At 43.2% G+C, this 19,944-nt stretch overlaps 1 protein-coding gene across 5 annotated transcripts in view; it reads right to left on the bottom strand.

The window, feature by feature from the left end:
- Positions 1–19,944, bottom strand: part of SV2B (synaptic vesicle glycoprotein 2B) — a 199,786-nt gene that overhangs the window by 130,488 nt on the left and 49,354 nt on the right. The window contains exon 2 of one of the 5 annotated variants that reach the window (XM_012438689.3): positions 19,210–19,385. The exons of the other annotated variants lie outside the window; for them this stretch is intronic. The gene's annotated coding sequence lies outside the window, so the exon portion shown is untranslated. The remainder of the gene's footprint in view (positions 1–19,209; positions 19,386–19,944) is intronic. 5 annotated transcript variants of the gene reach the window in all.

A 19,944-nucleotide genomic window follows, 5' to 3' on the forward strand; every position in this document is an offset into this window, starting at 1 on the left:
TAACTAGAAACTGAGAGCATTAAATGTCCGGGTAGGATCAGACCCTGCCTAAGGCTCTCCAGGAGCTTCCAATGCAGTGAGAATCAAATACCAGCTCCTTGACACAGCTTGTACCATGCACTGGTGGCCAAATCTCTGAAATCCCACAACCCCTTCTCCTGCACTCTCCTTGCCTTCCTCTGCTCCAGCTTTATCAGCTTCTTTGTATTCGAACGCAAGGCATTCATGCCTCCTTCGGGCATTTCACCACATTCTCTCTCCCTGGAATCCTCTTCCAATGGCCTCTACATGCCCAGCTCCTTCTCAGCACTTGGACTTTTGTGTAAATGTCTCCTCCTCATAGAGGCCCACTCCTCATCACACCAACCAAAAAGTGCCTCCTCGCCTCCAAAATAATTTATCCATAGCACAGTCTCCTCTTTGCAGCTTTCAAAACAGTTATCACAGTGTGGTATCCTCTTGATATTGATTTATTCACCTGTGTATTGTCTGGACTTTTCCACCAGAAAAAAAACGCCCCTGAAAGCCAGGCTCTTACTCATCTTAGTGTACTTGGCGGGCAAGAACAATCATAGCAATACTTACATAACCTTCATTATGAGCCAGATACTGTTTTTAGTACTTTACGTATATTAATTCACTGAATCCTCTGGGGAGGAATTATTGCTCTCACCATCTTCCAGATATGAAGCCACAATGCAGAGAGGTTCAGTAACTTTCCCAAAGTCACACAGCTAGGAGGACAAGAGCTGGGAACCTAAAGAAGCTGACTCCCAAGTGGAAACTCTAACTGCTCTGCTCTCCTGCTTCCATGTGTTTGAGGGAGGACGGGAGATTTCCTGGAAGGAGACACAAAGGCTATGGGGGGTCTCATATCAGCCTGCCTGTACCCAGTTCTCATCTGTGCTTCCCTCTGTGCCCTCTGTTCTGAGGATCCCACATACCAGAAGAAGAAGACATGGTGGGACCAAACTGCTGCGTCAGGAGAGGGAATGGGTTTGCTCAGTGTGATCCTCAGAGGCTGAGCTGTGTCTTCCACATCTTTGTGGGATGCCTAGCACAGTGCCTGACATATAAGAGACTTTGAAAGGAAGAGAGAGGAAAGTTTCCACACTGGGAAGGGTGAGGAGGGCTTTCCTGGCAGAGAGAAAAGCACAGGCAAATGTTTGAGCTTATGAGCAGGGATGGTGCAGGCAGGGAAAGCTGTGGGCTACAGAGCAGGGGACTACAGAGCGGGAGGAGAAGAGGCTGGTGAGAGAGCCTGTAGGGTAACAAGAGCTCTGAATGCCCAACGAGGGAGTTCAGGCTCTTCCCCACTACTGATTGTTTTCATTTTATTGAGGTGTGACTTACATATACCAATTGTAAGTTACACTTCAATAAAATGAAAACGATCGAGTGTACAGTTGACGTCTTTTGACAAAATGTACACATTCACTTAACCCACACCACGATTATGATAATCAACATTTCTATCACCCCAAAAAGTCTGCTTATCACTAAAAGTTTTATCCAACAGAGTGATACGGATTGGTGTTTCAGAAGGATGATTCTGCAGATGGTGAAGAGGGGGTGGGTAAAGGAGGGGCGGGAGGTGATGTCTTCAGTTATGGAGCAAGACAGATTCACCAGCAGCCACCCACTTTAAAACACTCCATGGAACATTGTTAATCGCAGACTTTGTCAAAATGCCAAAAGGAAAACAGCACAAAACAGCAAAACTGGTCCGCGTGGGCTAGGCATAGGGGATTTTGTGAGAGCAAGAGATTGCTGCCGATCAATAAAACCACAGCAATCCATACTAATCATGAGGAGAGATGATGGCCATTTTCGCTGGATCTGTGTGTTTTATGACTCTAGGCACGGTCTCTGAGACCCATTCCAACCAACCTCTCTGAGAAAATTAGCTGCCAACATGACACACGACCCAGACCAGCAGACCAGGAGAGCATAAAGTGTTTGACGTCCACTGCAGTCTATTGCACTGAGTGCGGCTGTCACCAGAGCCACTGCAGCAGCAGAGAGGCAGCCTGGCCCAGCCAGTCAAGACACATGTGCCACCAACTCACAATACCACATACCCAAACTCTTTGTGCTCAGAAAGAGTTCATCAGTCTTGGGAAGTACTTACTGTATGTTTTACATAAATCAACTGACTTAACAATCTTAACAATCCTATTAGGTAAGCAGTATTCATAGCTCCATTTTAGAGATGAGGAAGCGGAGGCGCAGAGAGGGCTAGCCACTTGCCAAAGATCACACAGCAGAGCATGTTTCGGAGCCCAGTTTCAGAAACCCTGACAGCATGACCCCGTGCTTCCCTGCCTTTTCCACAGCATAATAGTTAAGAGCACAGGTTTCAGAGCCACACTGATTGAGATCCACATTCTGGTTCTGCCACTAACCAGCTGTGTGACATCAGACTTCATCTCTCTGAGCTGTAGTTTCCTCATCTGCAGAATGGACAGAGCTGCTGCGAAGACTTAAATGTGTAAAGGCACCTGGCACAGTGAGTCCACAATGAAGACGGGATGTAATAATATTTATTTGGGAACTCACAAACCCTGTTTATTCCAAGATATTTAAACCTCACAGTCAGCCACCTAAAAAAACAACCTAAATACAAATTAACTTTTGTTGATTTAATTCAAAGCTTATTATTCCATTAGATCAGGAAAAATTTCCCTAGAAGCATTTGTCCATTTGAAAAATATTAAGTACTTGCCTGATGCCAAGCACTGTTCTAGTTTCTGAAGTTACAATGGTGAACCTAAGAGGAAAATCACTGACCTCAGGGCAGGGATAGTCAGATATTTTTAAAGTATTTTTAAACCATTTGTATAATGTTCTTTTTAATTTTAAAAATCTAACAAATCAGGCCAAGCACGGTGGCTCATGCCTGTATCCCAGCATTTTGGGAGGCTGAGGTGGGCGGATCACCTGAGGTTAGGAGCTCAAGACCTGCCTGACCAACACAGTGAAACCCCATCTCTCCTAAAAATACAAAAACTATATAGGTGTGGTGGCACACACCTATAGTCACAACTATTTGGGAGGCTGAGGCAGGGGAATTGCTTGAACGTGGGAGGGAGAGGTTGCAGTGAGCCAAGATCACGCCACTGCACTCCATCTCCAAAAAAATCCAACCAATCAGCTACATCTCTCTAATAAGGCTGCAGAGGTAATCTAAAAAATTTAATGTGCCTTTGTCTTTTGACTGGAATTATGCCAACCCATGGCCTGACACTGCAATCTCATAAGAAATCTACTTAATTAAAAAGTTTTGGTGGTCAAAGTCTTTAAAAATACAGACCTACAAAGACAAACTAAATAACGGTAATTTAAAAAATTGTTTTAAACCTTTGATGATTAAAAACAAGCAAAAAATAAAAGCCCTGGGCTAAAATAAATCATTGGATGACATCTGAGGCCCCTTCAACAATCAGAAAGTAATTGATTCCCTTTGGTCAATTTTAAGCATTTCTATTGCAGTCTTATTTGCTCTACCAATTTGCCCAGTGAAAACAACAGGCACGTGAAGCAGGAAGAAAATTCCAGGCTGGTAAATGAACATCTGACTGGTTCTTTCTCACATCTCAGCTCAGCTGGGACCTCTTTCAAGAATCCCCCATAACCATCCTAGCTGAAGCAGCCCTACACCCTTCTGCCTCTACCCATCACCCTATTTCATTTCTCTGTCACTTATCACCACCTGAAATCATTTCGTTCATTGATCACTTACTTATTTTTGGCTGACTCACACATTAGAATGTAAGCTCCATGGGCTAGGGTCTCGTCTGCTTTTTCCCACAGCACCCCTAGCAGCCAGAATGCTGCCTGGTGCACATACTTGTTGAGGGAGTACATGAAATAGCAAAAATGGTGTATTCCTGTGAATGGGTCTGCTAGCTTAGCTGCAGTTAGGAGGGAGAAGCAGGTACATATTACTAAGTTCCCCTTAAATAGCCTATAAAACAGGGTAGGGGGTGGGGGCTGTCTTTTATTCATTCATTCACTGGACAGATGTTTATTGAGCGTCTACTGCAGACCAAGTACTGGATCCGGTGCTGGCTACATGCAGCAGAGTGAAATAGACCTAGCGGGTTCTTAAAGAAGACACTATTGCTTAAGCCCAGGACTGGAAGTTCTGCAAAGCATACACTGATGAGGCTACTTCAGAGATATATAATATATCTAAAACCCTTAGCATGGTCCCTGGAGCATAGTAAGCACCCAGTAACTGATGATGATAATGATGATGAGCAAGAGGAGGAGGAGGAGGAATACAATGAGATAATGGTGATTACTACTACTTCATATGCAGAAAAATAAAGTAACTTCTTCATCATTAAGTGTAACCTCAGACACCACACGAGTAAAAAATATCTACAAGGGTCATTAAAAAATATATAAATCATCTGCCCCTGGACTAACTAGGGGAATTCACTATACATTCTCTCTGCAGAGAAGAAGAATCACCACGGGCAAGACTGATGATGTGTTTCACCAAAAGCTGCATCCTTGCCATCATTTATATTATTAATAAGGTACCTGGGGCTTCTGGTTCTGAAAGAGACAGACTGATTACACTCTATTCTTTCTCGCCCACTGATTATAACTAAAATCTCTGGACAACTTGGATAAAGCAACCGTATGAGAGGATTCTAAAAAGTAAATAATAGCAGGCATGCTGGAGTGGAAAATTAACACTCAAAGAACAACCAATACAGCAGTGAATTTCCTGGTTTAATTTTTTTTTCAAATCTCCCAGCTTAGACTCTAGGGTGGCTCAAATCCCAGAACTGCACAGCAGGCACAAATGGAAAAATCCCCAAGAGAAACTTCCTTTGTCTAGCCAGAAGACTGGGAAGGGGGACCCCTGAAGAACATAGAACATGGGAGGTATCCCCTTTTTCCCACTTTTTCCTCTGCTGGCCCTGTCCCAAGGCAAGTCCCAGGCAAGAACCAGCACTCCCACAGCAGCTGCAGAAATACTGACCGTAAAGGCACCCACAACTCTGAGAAAATCCCACTCGTTGACCAGAAAAATTGGCCTCTTTGGTCTGAAGAGTGTGGGAGAAACTTCTTTATTTCTCTTCCCCGCCCCCAACCTCCACTCGTATCTCACCATTTTTTCCCAAGGTATACCCATTCACAAAAAGTGTGGAACTGTGCAGGGAGGCTAAACTTCAGATTTCTACCAGAAAACCAAGAAAAAGGGACTCTGGGAGAGAGAGACTATGAAGCCAATCACAAATTGAAAGGGATGGCAAAAACTATCTTCTAAATCTAAGTATGAAATCCTAGTTCATGCCTAAGCTGTGCATATACAGAGTCAACTCAAGGCAGTACAGCAAAACCTCTGAGAACTGAACTATAGTAGAGACCATCCCCCAGATTCCAGACTGACCCCAAGTGGCACATCTGGAGATGAAACCAATAGTACCACAAAGGCTGGGAAAACTAAATTGACCTTGGATCCAGAGCCTACAGGAGGTAGGTCAGCCCTTGCCATCTGAACCTCACTTACGGAGTTGATTACCCACTTGCCAAATAATAATAATAATAAATTAACATTCTTCATAGGATTTTAACAGAACCTAGATTCTTGTAACATAATATTTAAAATCTACAGAATGCAATTTGTGGTAAGATCAATAATAACCCCTGAAAAGATGTCTAATTTTTAATCCCCAGAACCCGTGAATATGTTACCCTGCATGGTAAAAGAGATTTTGCAAATGTGATGAAGTTAAGGCTCTTGAGATGGGAGATTTCCTAGACTGCCTAAGTGGGCTCAAGGTAATCACAGGGCGCTTCTATAAGAGCAGCAGGAGGATCAGAATCAGACAAAAGGGAAATGTGAGGATAATACCTGAGGATGAAGTGATGGATGGAGAAAGGGACCACAAGAAAAGGAATGCAGGCACCTCTAAAGATGGAAAAGACAAGAAATGTATTCTCCCTTAAAGCCTCCCGAAGAAATGCAGCCCTGCCAACATCTTAATTTTAGATTTCTGATCACCAAAACCATAAGAGTAAGTTTGTTTTAAACCAAGAGTTTGCGGTAATTTGTCAGTCTTTTTTCCTAAATTTGTTTAACTTTACTTTTGGAAAAACTGGTGCCTTGACTTGGGCTATAAGCAGAAGAAAATGAGAGCCGATGCAGATCTATGAAGCTAGATCACTTTCCTCCCTCAGGTCTGTCTCCTACAGTGATGGCAGAGACCTCAAGGCCTCAAATATAGTCATTCCTCAGAACCCATTGAAGACTGGTTCTAGGACCCCCTCTGTGGATACCAAAATCCACAGATGCTCAAGTTTCTTACATTAAATGGTGTAATATTTGTATATAACATATGCAAGACCTGCCATATACTTTAAATCATCTTCATTACTTATAATACCTAATACAATGTAAATGCTATGTAAATCATTGTTATACTGTATTGTTTAGAGAGTAATGACAAGAAAAAAGCCTGTACACCCCGGCTGAAGTGCAATGATGCGATCTCAGCTCACTGCAACCTCCGCCTCTTGGGTTCAAGTGATTCTCCAGCCTCAGCCTCCCAAGTAGCTGGGATTACGGGTGCATGCCACCATGTCTGATATATTTTCAGTAGAGATGGGGTTTCACCATGTTGGCCAGGCCGGTCTCAAACTCCTAACCTCAGGTAATCCACCCACCTCTCCCTCCCAAAGGGCTAGGATTACAGGTGTGAGCCACTGCATCCAGCCTAAAATAATATTTTTGATCCATGGTTGCTAGAATCCACAGATGCAGAAGCCAAAGACATGAGGGGCCGACTGTGCTAAAAAACACAAACACATAAACACCCATAATTTTGTAATTTTTTAAAAAGTAAAAACGTAAAGAAAAAGTATGAGTCCCCTCTGTCCCATCCAATCGCAATCGCGGAAATACCCACTTTTAACAGCATGCCCTCGAATGGTCTTGCATGGCTCTCCACTGGCCAGCCTCATCCACATTAATATCAATATATCTATATGTGTAAACATATTCATCTACATTGCTACCCCTATATAAACATAAAATGTTTTAATGGAGTCATGTTCAATCTTCTGATCTATAAATAGCTTTTTCATTTGTGGTATATCATTATGATAGGCAGAATTCTAAGATGGCCTTCAGGATTCCTAGACCCTAGTGTACATATTCTTCCCCCCACTTATTCAGTCAAACATGAATCTAGATGTTAATGGAAAGAAATTCTGCAGATATGGTTAAGGTCCTAAATAAGTTCCATTAAAAATAGGGAGACAATCACACAAACTCTTTAAATTTGGGTCTAGAGATCAAAGACAGAGGAAGTGACAGATTCACACCCTAAGAAGGATTTGACACACTATTCTGGCTTAAAAATAAAGGTAGACATGTGACCAGGAATACAAGTGGCCTCCAGTAGCTGAAAGCAGTCCCTAGTTGACAACCCACAAGGAAACAGGAACTTCATCCTCCAACCACAAGGAACTCAATTCTGCCAACAAGAAGAATGAGATTGGAAGTTGATTTTTCCCTCAGAGCTTCCGGATAAGAACTCAGTCCTACTGATACTTTGCTTTTAGCTTGGTGATGCCCTGAGCAGAGAACCCAGTCCATGCCATGCCAGACGTCTGAGCTACAGAGACATAGGCTAATGATTAGGTGTTATTTTAAGTTTCTAAATTTGTGGTAATATGTTACACAAGAATAAAAAGCTAACACAATAATATACAGCTTTCCAAACCAGTGAAAACAAGTGTTCCTACTTCTTTTGCATAATATTATATTATTTTGATGTAGCAAAATATATTCAAACATATTTTTCTTTATAGAAATTCACCTGGCTCCTATTTCTTGTTATTGTCAAACAACCCATCAACAAGCATCCTTATGCATTTGTCTTACTGTATCTGTGTTACTATTTTCTGGAAGAAAGATTGCTAGAAGAGCGATTATTTTACTAAGGGCATACACATTTTTCTTTTTAATGGCTATTATTATCCAGTCAATCTCCAAAAAGGCTGAATTGATTTATACTCCCTTAAACAGACTGCTCATTTCCTCATGCCTTCACAGCATGTATTATCAAATGTTAGAAATTGTGCCCAAAAAAAGTAATTCATTGTTTAAGTTTTCATTTCTGTGGCTACCTAAGAAAATGTTCCCATTCTACTGTTCATTTGTGCTGTCATCTGTGGATACCCTGGCTAATTTGAGATTAGACTGTTTGCCTCCTGTAATTTTTCTGAGGTTTTGCGTAATAGAAAGATTCACTGTTTGTCTTTTGTAAATGATGCAAATACTTTTGTGGGAGGTACATGGAGTACTTTGAAGTATATGCAGGGGACAAAGTAGACAGGGCCCAGGTGGTGGAAGACACTGAATGCCAGACTAACACACTTGTTCTTTGTTTTATAGGCAGAGTGGAGAAAAGAGCATGGATCCTGATCTAGATTCTAGGTTCAAATCCTGGCTCTGCCACTTAGCTCTATGACCTGGTACAAGTTAATTAACCTCCCTATGCCTCAGTTCTCCCCTCCCTCTCTGTAACAGGGATGATAATGGCATCTGCGTCACAGTGCTGTTTTGAGAAATAAATGACTTAGAATATGCAAAGAGCTTAGAACAGTGCCTAACATATTGTAAGCAGCAAAAGCATTTATTATTTTTTATTGAGAGAGAATCACAAAGAAGGCTACGCTTTAAGACTGTTACTCTGGCCAAAATTACCCCACAGCCAGGAAAAAATGAGAAAAACATTAACATTTCCTCTTGTGGGGTCTGGGCAGGTAGAGAAGAGAAGGAAAAAGAACAAAGCAGCTGGGTCTCCCATGGGGTTTTGAACCCATCCTTCTGTGATCTAGGACACCTCCTTTGATTTCCTGCCTTTTTCTTGGAGCGTCGCAGAGATTATCTAGAACAGAAACCATTCCTTCTCTGTGCATCCCAAGTGTCTTGACTCCCAATCACTCCATGGCATGCTTCCCAGAAGATTCTGTAGACTTTGACAGTAGAAATGGGAAAAGGTAAAAATCCTTCCCAAATCCTACTCTGCATTTCCTAGCTCAGCTTCCCCCTCTTTAATCTGCTCCCATGGTTTCAGTGTTTGATATGCACAGAGCCTTAAGCATTCTCTGACTGACTTAGCCTACAGCTGGGAGTCAGATGCAGCTATAGAGAGCCCAGGGCAGCAAGCGATGAGCTTGTGCCTACACACCTGTTTATGTGAGGCTTTACTTTCTGAATCTAGCATCTGTCCCAGTGCTTCATGTAAAAAGAAAAATTGCAATTAGCAGCCCATATAAAGGAGGTAGGTTGTTCTCCATGTGGTTCATAAGCCAGAGAAATTTATGCCTGAGAACAATGGGTTGCAAAGATATTGCGCCCTGGAGGCTTTCCAGAAAGTGCTTGAGGCAGGTGATGTGGAGTTCCTCTGGAGATTTTGGTTTTCACTCCGAATTGATAGAAAGTCATTTGTCTGACCTTGTTTTCAACTACAGATTTCCAGAAAGGGATGAATGCTTGACCCTGTATGTTTAAGCCAGGCCAATGGCCATTAAGGCTGACAGCCTAGAGCTATGAGCACAGGTCTCTTCTGCACAGCTTCCCATCACTAACCTGCTCCCAGGCAGCTGGACTTTCTCCCATTACCGCACCCTTGGCTTCAGGTCCTGATTCCCACCTGCCATTTTGCTTAAGGCTAGATAGAGCTTGATTTTTCTGAGCTTTCACTCATCTGATGCTTAAAATGTTTTCGGTGAGCTGAGTCACACCCCTCTGACACTGGAATTCACCAAATCTCTTACTAGCCTTTCTGAGGTGCACATGTTCAGCAGGCGGCCCAACACAAGATAACCCGTCTCTAAGAAGTCCGTAGAGTCACACTGGGCCTCTTGTCCCACTCGAGAGAAGGAAGGAAAGAAGGCTATCTATATCCCTTTTTTTTTTACAATTTGGCAGAGAGAATGCAAGCTGACTGAGGCATTTCTTTTCCTAAGTGTCTACTCTCAAGTCCCTGGGCCTTGAAGTCAAGTCCCTCTGAGACATTTCTCCCCAAGTCCCAGCCTCTAGCGACCTGGAAGCCCCTCTGACGTGAACATAAAACACTTTTCCATTCCTTGTTTTTGGCTTGACCTTCTTGCTTCTCTCCAACCAAACCCCTCTGCCTGAAGTTTATTTCTATATCGGCTCACCACAACATCAGTATCTGGGCCCATGATTTCTTGGAAAGGGAGAATACGGTGTTGAGAGTTACAGTAAATGTGAGTCTACAGAGCGGCCACATGGGTTTCAGAGAGTCTTACAACACAAGATGTTCCAATGAGTCCAGATGACTATCTATCTTAATGATCTGGAACAATGACCAGCCACAAAGATCAAAAACCTGAGAACTGATCTTTCCAGTTTTGTCAAATGGCCCAGATTATTTTAAGCTTCCTCTTTAGATAAAATGCAATTTGAATGACTAGGTTTTTTTTTTTTTCTTTTCATAAAGGCTATTATGAGGGAGTAGAGCATTCTCCTGCAACAAGCAGCAGAGGGAGAGATCAAACCCCAGCCCTGACCCTCGGGTCTCTAGTAAAACACTCAGTCGTGAGACATGAGACCTCTGGCCACATGCCCTGATACATGGACTAAGGCAGAAAGTCCTCTCCTGCATCTTGGGGTCGAGAGCAGGCCAGGGAGCAAAATCTATACAAGGAATGCTGGTTTCTTGCCCTAGGATCTAGATAAATATTGAATAACTTAATCTGCCCTTTAAGCAAGAAATGTTTCTAAAACCACATGCTGGTGAGCAGGCAGAGAAAACAGCTGAGCTGGGAAAGGACTGGTGTGTCAGTACCATGTCCATCTGCAGTTAGGACTCACTGGCATAGGATCCTGAGACACAAGTGGTCTGCTCTTGACTCTGCAAAAAAAGGATTCCATTCTTTACACCTTCTTCCCCCTCTGCAGGTTACCCCTCCTACTTTAACCACGCCCTTCCCTTTCCCCATTTTGCTCCCGGGCTCCTGCCTACTCTTTTCTATGGCTTCTCTGGGATAGTGAAAGGTAGAGCTGGAGGGAGAGTAGTCCATGAGTGGGAGGAATCAGAGTCCCAGAGATGGGGCCAGTACTTTGGGATATTGAGGCATTTGAGGAAAGGAACTCATCCATAACAAAAGATCAGCAATAGGTACAGAAAGGCAGAGACCTCACTCCACTTGTTTACCCTCATCCTGCTCACTGGCACTTCCCCAAGGACCCACGCTCTTGGTTACGGCAAACCTGGATGGCTGAAAACAACAGAAATATATTCTCCCACATTTCTGAAGCCCAGAAGCCAAAATCAAGCTGTCAGCAGGGCCATCTCCCCCAAACGAATGATCTTACCTTGGCTCTTCCTAGCTTCTGCTGGCTGCAGACAGCCCATACCTTACAGCTTCATTGCTGCAATCTCTACTTCTGTCATCACGAGACCATCTTCCCTCTGTGTGTGTCTCTGTATTCAAATTTTCCTTTTCTTATAAGAACACCAGTCACTGGAATAGGGCCCACTCTAATGTACCATGACCTCAAATTAACTTGATTTCATCTGCCAAAAACCGGTATCTAAATAAGGTCACATTCATCCCAAAGCAGGAGGATATGGACAGATGCTGAGACCAATTCCTGACACTACACAGCAAAGTGGGGTCTGGGCTTCTGCCCGTCCTCCATCCCTCCCTGCTCCTTACACACTCTGCCGATCCAATACTCAATTTCTCTTACTTAATCTTAGTATCTCCTGGACCCCTGACCCTAAGCCTTCCTGGCCAACCATGTTTCTGTGCTACCATGTCTAGTGCCTGGCACTGTATCCAGCACATTGAAGGCCTACAAAAAGATGAATGCATGACACCCAAATAGTCTCTTGCCAGAGATGAGACCAGTGGCCCTAAACAAAACTGTCTCTTGGGAGCTGAGGATTAGAGAAGCTGTGTCTCCCTTAATCAGGATGCCTCCCATGCACAGGAGACTAAGGGAAACCTCAGACACACCTTAGCATAGCCTTGCCTACATTTGCAAAGGGGCTGTGTCTCAACTCTTGGCAGATGTTCCGTTATTGCCCCTGCCCCTGCCCTGACATAGTTGTTTGACCCTTGTCTCCAGCCTCTTACCACTTGCCACAGTAGGAACTGACCCTCAGCAGTCAGCTTGACTTCCTCCTCCTGGTCAATTTGGATCCTTTGTGACCCAGATGTGACCTCTAAAACCCACCCAGGCACGGGCCCTTGGCAGGTGCATGACACAAGCTTATCTCAGCATCCTAGCTCAGAGCTGTGGAAAACTGTATGACAGACACGATGCTAACAGGTTTCCATGAATCAGATCATTAAATCCTCAAAGCAATCATAAGAATTAATAACAATGACTATTCCCATGGAGGATAGGGAAACTGAGCCTTGGGGGAGCTAAATGCCTGGCCCAACGACACACACCCAAACCGTGGTGGCACCTGATTGCATCCTGAGCCTGTGACTGTGCAGCCAGAGCTCCCAAAATGCAACGCTCATTTCCCAAGAGTGGGACACAGTCTTCTTGGCACCAGAGATGGTGTGGGGTGGTCCAATAGTGAATCCTGGTGCTATAGTTCGAATGTACATATCCCCCAAAAGTCAATGGTGGAACTTAACCCCTAAGGTGATAGTATGAAGAGGTGGAGGTGAAGCAATTAAGTCACGAGGGTTCCACCCTTGTGAATGGGATTAATGTCCTTCTAAAAGAGGCTTCAGAGAGCTGCCTGATCCCTCCATCTCTTCTGCTATGTGAGGACACAGCATTCATCCCTTTAGCCCTTCTGCATGTGAGGGCAGAGTTCACCATTTCCATCACATGAGAACCCAGCATCATCTTGGAAGGTACCAACTTGAAAGCAGAGATTCCCTCTCCAGACACGAATCTACTGGCACCGTGATCATGGACTTCTCAGCCTCCGGAACTGTGAGAAACAGATTTCTGTTGTTCGTAAATTACCCAGTCACAGGTATTTTGTTATGAAAGCACAAAATGGAGTAAGATACCTGGTAGAGTCTCCTCTTTTAACTCCTTTATCTTTCTGATTCTATCATGGAGAAAGTCTTAGTTGGTGCTGTGGGATGAAAGGAAGATCAGAAAGGTATTTTCTTTCTGACCTTTGCTCGTATCTTCCTCACCCTACATCCCCGTTTTTAAAGGCAAGACAAGCCTCAATCTTACACAATTTGACAAGCAATAGATGATAAAAAGAAGTGATACCAGTTATCATTTGATTTCTTTTCTATGGTTACTTAGAATATATGCAAGCAATACTGTTTTTCCCGTTATGGTAGTGATTAAAGGCTTTACTGTGTAATGCATCTATTTAAGCACAAGATATAAATCCACTTCTTAAAAATTAAGAATAAAGAATTAAGAATGGGCTGCCCTTGAGGAAAGAGGATCTAGGATCCCGTTGGTGTAGCTTATGTCTTGTCCCTATGTGTACAGTTCTTAAATTATTCTTATTTTTAAAAAGTTATTCTTTAAATAGATAATAGAGGCATATGGCTTGAAAGGAAAACTCAAAAGGCACAAAAGGATTTGTCTCACTTTAAATTAAAAAATACTGTATCAGCATCAAATACTTACACATTTCTTTGATTGAACATCAAAAAAAAAATAAGTAAATAATAGTACATGTTTTCTCATATGGAGAAAGATTAGGAAAGTAAAGCCCAAGAGACTCAAAGGTGGGAACAGTGCCGAGTTATGCCACCTCTCAAGGCTGGGAAATCCCAGCTGCGGTATCACCAAGGCTGGTAGCTCCCACCTAGCTCCCTCAAACACCATTAACCATGTGTGTTCGTTCATATAGAATAGCTGCGAGTTCTCACAAGTTTTAGAAAAATCTATTCACAAGTTCTGGGAAGAACAAAGAGCACTGACTCATTCTCCCACAAAAAGCCTCAAAGTTTTTAAAAAGTAAAAATTAACTCAGATTGACAAAATAAAAATTTGTCCTGACATTCATCAGGCTGGGATAACAGACACAGATAAAGCTAGTTCCAAAGTATACCAGGAAATGATATTTCTGCCAAGGACACACTGCACATAATAACCTTCTTTGAGTAACTGCAGCTCTCTTGCATTCCGAAAAGGCTTGATCTCTAAAATCAGTGACTATCAGAAACTTCACTGTTGGAAATTGTATGAGTAAGAATGAACCATCTCACACTTGCCTGGAAGATCTGAGTCACTTTGACACAGAGAAGCAGCCTTGATTTTCAGCCCAGATACAGAGCTTCAGATAAGGGGTTCCTGACGGAAGTACTCACATTTATCTTAACTTTGTCATTTCCAAGGAAATGGGAGCCTGGGTTCAATTTCCCGTCCAGACCCCTCTACACTGAGCACTGCTTTGCTTTTAAGCTTTATTTTCATTTTTCCTAAATTTTAGCCTTCTTGAAAACTGTTGAATAATTATATCTTTCCCTGTGTTTGGTGAGATGCCCAACAGCTCTTTGGCATGCAGCCTCCGTAATGAAAATGGATCAATAAATCCGAGTTTCTTGGGCTGTAGATTTGTCCTTAGTGACCTTAGGCTCATTAGGCTAGAGTGGTTTATATTTAACTTCTGTTATTCAGGCTTTCAGAGGTACTGTTTATCTTTTAAAATAAACAAACAAATCACAACTTGCTCCCTAGGGGTATTATAGCCAAATTATCAAGGTGCAGTTTACCTTTTCTATGGAAACCATCTGGTAATTTGACTCACGTTTTCTGTGTAACCATTAATGACATGGTTTCTTTAGATGGTTGTGCTTAAGTTCTGTTTCAATTAGGAGTTTTGGCCCTGATCCGTTTTGTGAATAAACACACAGGCTGGAATGTACACATGTGTACTTAACTGTTAGTTTTCCATCTCAGCACCGGGCAGAGCTCCACCTTCTCGGTGAGGAAGCTCCATGGCCGAAGCCCACGGGCTCACACCTAAATCGTCTTAACTGAAGATCATCTGGATGGAAAGGAACCCATGCCCCCTCCCAGGCTATATGTGTAAAGGGGGTTTCTTTCATCATTATCATGGGAGTCTCTTAGGCAAGGGGAGAAAAATCTAGCCCAGGAGCAGAGGGGTGGGGTGCAGAATTCATCCATCCCCACAGAGCCATCTGTTCTCTTGTCTCTGCTTCCCCACAAGCATCTGCCTGCTCTCTGCTCTCACTACAAGCTCCTCTGCCCCCAGAGCTAAGGCTCAGAGGTGATTTTGCGGCACGATTTAACACAGTATGACTATTTCAATCTCTCAGAGCCTCATAACTAAATTCCTAAGACAGAAAATACGATATGATAGGATTGGTTTCCTTACAATGTGTGCCCCTCCCCACCGCTGCTTATGGAAGCAGACACTGAGGCAGAAACGTGGACAGCTGGTCCTCCCTCCAGCAGGAGCTAGAGATCAGGAACAAGTCCAGAGAAGAAGAGGCGCATTCACAAACAACTCCATGTGCGTATTAATTTCCATAACAGAAGGACAAAAGAGAGCCAAGTTTTATTTGCAACTTATGTTTTTCCAACACATATATTAGCAGCTATCTGAAAGTTAATAATTTAGGAGGAAATACCAATACCTCAAGAGTATGGTTCAGCCCAGCGTGAGATGACTTGATCAGCTCAAGAACGTGACACCGAACCCTACCAGCAGCTGTCTACACCTGACCAAAGAGCAATATAGAGACAGAAAGACAGGGACAGAGAGAGAGGATGTCAGAGGGTCAGTGCTACATACTCCCATCAGAAGAACTTTATGCCACAGGCCTGGAAGTGAGTCAGCACAAGAAGCAGCGTATAATTACAACATTAATTTCTGTGGCACATTTGAAAGGTCATCTTCCTGGGAGGGAACCACCAAGTATCATGGAACAGGTACCAGTTTTATCATCAGGCTTCCCTGTGTTTTATGCTGACGTTAGCAGCTGGATGACCTGGGCAAATCCTTCTCTGAGCCTGTTTTGTCATATGAGAACACCAAATAGCACCACTCTGGCCGAGAATGAATTTGAAAGCTACATAAGACAATGGGATCTGCCCTCCCTTCCAGTGCCAAACCATGTCCAAGATGGAGAGATTAAAAGCGCGGCTCCCAGTGGTTCAGGCTGTAAGGTCAACAGTTCAATCACTTAAGATTCTCCCCACAAGATCCTCAGTCTTTCAGGGTTATCCCCAGAGAAAATGTCCTAAGAGCACAATTTCTTTTCTGAGATAAAGTCCTACAGGTCAAAATATCTGAGACTTAGAATCAATCACCAGCTTTACATTTTAAAAAAATCAAAAAGCATTTACTGAACATCCAAGTGCTTTACTACACCCTGTGTGGTGGACTCTGTCAGCTGGGCAACCGATACCCTCAGTGCCCACTCTTATTCCCTCATCTTACTACTAAAGAAAGACCTCTGGACTTCGATGGCCAGAACCTGCACTGCTTTGCCTAAGGCATCCTCAGACCAAAGCCCACCTGCCAGTTCATGAGCAGGACAGACTATCAGAGATTTCAATCCCCAGCAGCCCTCAACCAATGATTGGTAAAAGTGAGACAGCACGAGTCTATATATTTTACACTAGATCTTGAAGTCACTCCAACAGGATTATGAGCTGGCTGCCCATGGTGGTAGCCAAACTGACAATTGTCCTCTGTCCTGGTCAATGTGATTGGGCCATAGGGTGCCCAGACATTGGTTAAATATTATTCTGGATGTGTCTGTGATGATGTTTCTGGGTGAGATTAACATTTGAATTAGCGAACTGAGTAAAACAGAAGGCTCCCTCCCAACGTGGGTGGGATTTATCCAGTTCGTTGAAGGCCTGAATACAACAAAGCCTAGGTAAGAAAGAATTCCTGCTGGTGCGGTGGCTCACGCCTGTAATCCCAGCACTTTGGGAGGTCGAGGCGGGCAGATCACGAGGTCAAGAGATCAAGACCATCCCGGCCAACATGGTAAAACCCTATATGTACTAAAATACAAAATTAGCTGGGCATGGTGACAGGCACCTGTAGTCCCAGCTACTCAGGAGGCTGAGGCAGAATTGCTTGAACCCAGGAGGTGGAGGTTGCAGTGAGCCGAGATCGCACGCTGCTGCACTCCAGTCTGGCGCCTGGCGACAGAGCAAGACTCTGTCTCAAAAAACATAAAAAAGAAAGAATTCCCTCTCTCAGCCCAACTGCCTTTGAGCTGGGATATCAGTCTTCTCCTGCCTTCAGATGTGGATTCGGACTGGAACTTACACCATCAGCCCTCCTGGGTTTCCAGCTTGCCAAATACAGATCTTGCATTTCTCTGCCTCCAAAATCATGTGAGTCAATTCGTTATAGTAAATCCCTTTATACATATTTATATATGTGTGTGTGTGTCAGATGTATGCATATGTACAATATATATTATATATGTGTATATTTCATATAAACATTCCCTATTGACTGAGTTTCTTCAGGCAACCCAGTCTAATATACGTGGCTTCTCCTTTTCATCTCACTTTCTCACCACTTTACCAGGCTTTACTTCACACTCAAACACACTAATTGCTTTTGAAGCCCTGTTTCAGGATCTGCTTCTGGGGGAGCCCAGACTGACAAGGGCTAACCCAACAGCATGCCTCACCTCTTCTCACTTGCCGTCTCCCCACATTGAGGCTGGAAACCCAGTGTTTGCTTTTCCTGCTTCCTGTGCTATGTGACCCAATCTTGGTCAATGATACATTATAAAAAGTCTCAGAGAGGCAGAGGGCCTCTAAAACGAAATTTCATTTCTTATTATAAGGGAACAGGCCAGACACGGTGTCTCATGTCTGTCATCCAGCACTTTGGGAGGCCAAGGCAGGCAGATCACAAGGTCAGGAGTTCGAGACCAGCCTGGCCAACATGGTGAAATGCTGTCTTTACTAAAAATACAAAAATTAACCAGGTGTGGTGGTACACGCTTGTAATCCTAGCTACTCGGGAGGCTGAGGCAGGAGAATCGCTTGAACCCAGGAGGCAGAGGTTGCAGTGAGCTGAGATCGCGCCACTGCACTCCAGCCTGAGTGACAGAGTGAGACTCCATCTCAAAAAGAAAAAAAAAAAAAAGAAAGAAAGAAAAAGAAAACTGTTGTTTTTCCCATCCTTTTTCCTGCCTTAAATGCTGCGATGATACCTGGAGTTTCACCATCTCACAATCATAAGGAATTAATATCCCCTAAAGTCCTATAACATTTGCTATCCCTGGTAAGACTAGTCCCCAATATCTAATTGTTTCCTCCTAGGCACTAGACCTATAACATTTTAAGATATTAACTCTCCCTTCCCGGATTCAGGCAAGTAATGAGTCTCACATGTTTGATATCCAGGAGAGGTTTAGGCAGAGAAGAAAACAAATCAAAAAATAAACCTGAAACTGTTTCTGGCTTGTATATTCCAAAAGCCTACAGCCTTAGGGAAAGAGGGATTCTAGGGATGTACTAAGTGCTTTAAAGAGCAGAAAGCGGAAATTGATCTCACTCAGACTAAAAAGAGATTCTCCTGGGCTGGGAAAGGAGCACAGAAGCAGAGAATGGATAGAGGTCTCTGAAAGCAGGAAAAAAACCTGCTGCTCCTCATGCCTTGCTTGTCTGTAACAGTGGCACTGACATGACATGACCCAAGATGGGAGTGGTTGCATGGTACGTCTGGGCAAGCTGGACCACCAGCATCTCTGCAAAGATTTGCATCCACTCCACATCTCAGAGGACTCCCATGCAAGAAGGGATAGTATAATTCTAGGTGGTAGGTTCTGTGGACTGGCTAGCCAACACTCTGCCAAGGGGGTTGAGAAAGTCTGGATCATAGGTCCGAATTCCTTTAGGGACAGAGGCAGGTGAAGAGTTTAGGGCTAAAGAGTTATCTACACCCAGCAAGAGTCACTGCACAGTTGTAAAGATTACTAATCAAATAAGACAAATTCATTTTTTTGTTCTTTCAATAAATATGAGTTCCTATTGTTACTAGGCACGGGAGACATAAATAAATAAGACATCATCTCTACTCTCAAGGATTTTGTCTAATGGGATGAATGCTTACAGCCAACGTGTAGGCTCTCGAATTGAGTTCTATGGCTCAGAAGCTTTGCAAACATTGCATGAGTCACTCTTGATCAAAGGAGGCATTCCATGCACCATTTATGAATGAGCAAACAAGACTGAGAGGTTAAGTGACTTACCAAAAATCACACAGTCACTCTGGTGTGGTGTTCAGATTCAGACCATGGTCTGACTGTGGTTGGACAGGTCCCTCAACTTTGTTCACTGTTTTCTAGTGCCCATAGAGAGCCCAGAGGGAGTCTGTGGATGGCTTTTTATACTGTAGTCGCTAGTAGAGTTTACCCAGTAGAATTAGCTGTGTCAAAAAAATAAAATAAAATATGTAGGAATACAGCTAACTAGAGAGGTAAAAGTTATCTACAAAGAAACTACTAACACTGCTCAAAGAAATCAGAGATGAGACAAACCTAAATGAGAAAACATTTCAGCCTCCTGGATAGGAAGAATCAATATCATTAAAATGGCCATACTGCCCAAAGTAATTTTTAGATTCAATTCTATAATGAGTCACAAACTCAGCATTCAATTCTATAATGGCCACAAACTCAGCAAGTCCTCTCAGCTTTGTCAATGCTATTGCTATTAAACTACTGACATTCTTCACAAAACAAGAAAAAAATTTAATTTATATAGAATCAAAAAAGAGCCCACATAGCCAAGTCAATCCTAAGCAAAAAGAATAAAGCCAGAGGCATCAGGCTACCTGACTTCAAACTATACTACAGGGCTACAGTAACCCAAAACAGCATGGTACTGGTTCAAAAACGGACACATTGACCAAAGTAACAGAATAGAGCCCAGAAATAAGAACACACACTACAATTATCTGATCTTCAACAAACATGACAAAAAAC

Source organism: Aotus nancymaae, unplaced genomic scaffold (genome assembly GCF_030222135.1).
Source record: "Aotus nancymaae isolate 86718 unplaced genomic scaffold, 86718_ANA_hifiasm-v0.15.2.pri h1tg000014l, whole genome shotgun sequence".
In the NCBI taxonomy this organism is placed as follows: Eukaryota; Metazoa; Chordata; class Mammalia; order Primates; family Aotidae; genus Aotus; species Aotus nancymaae.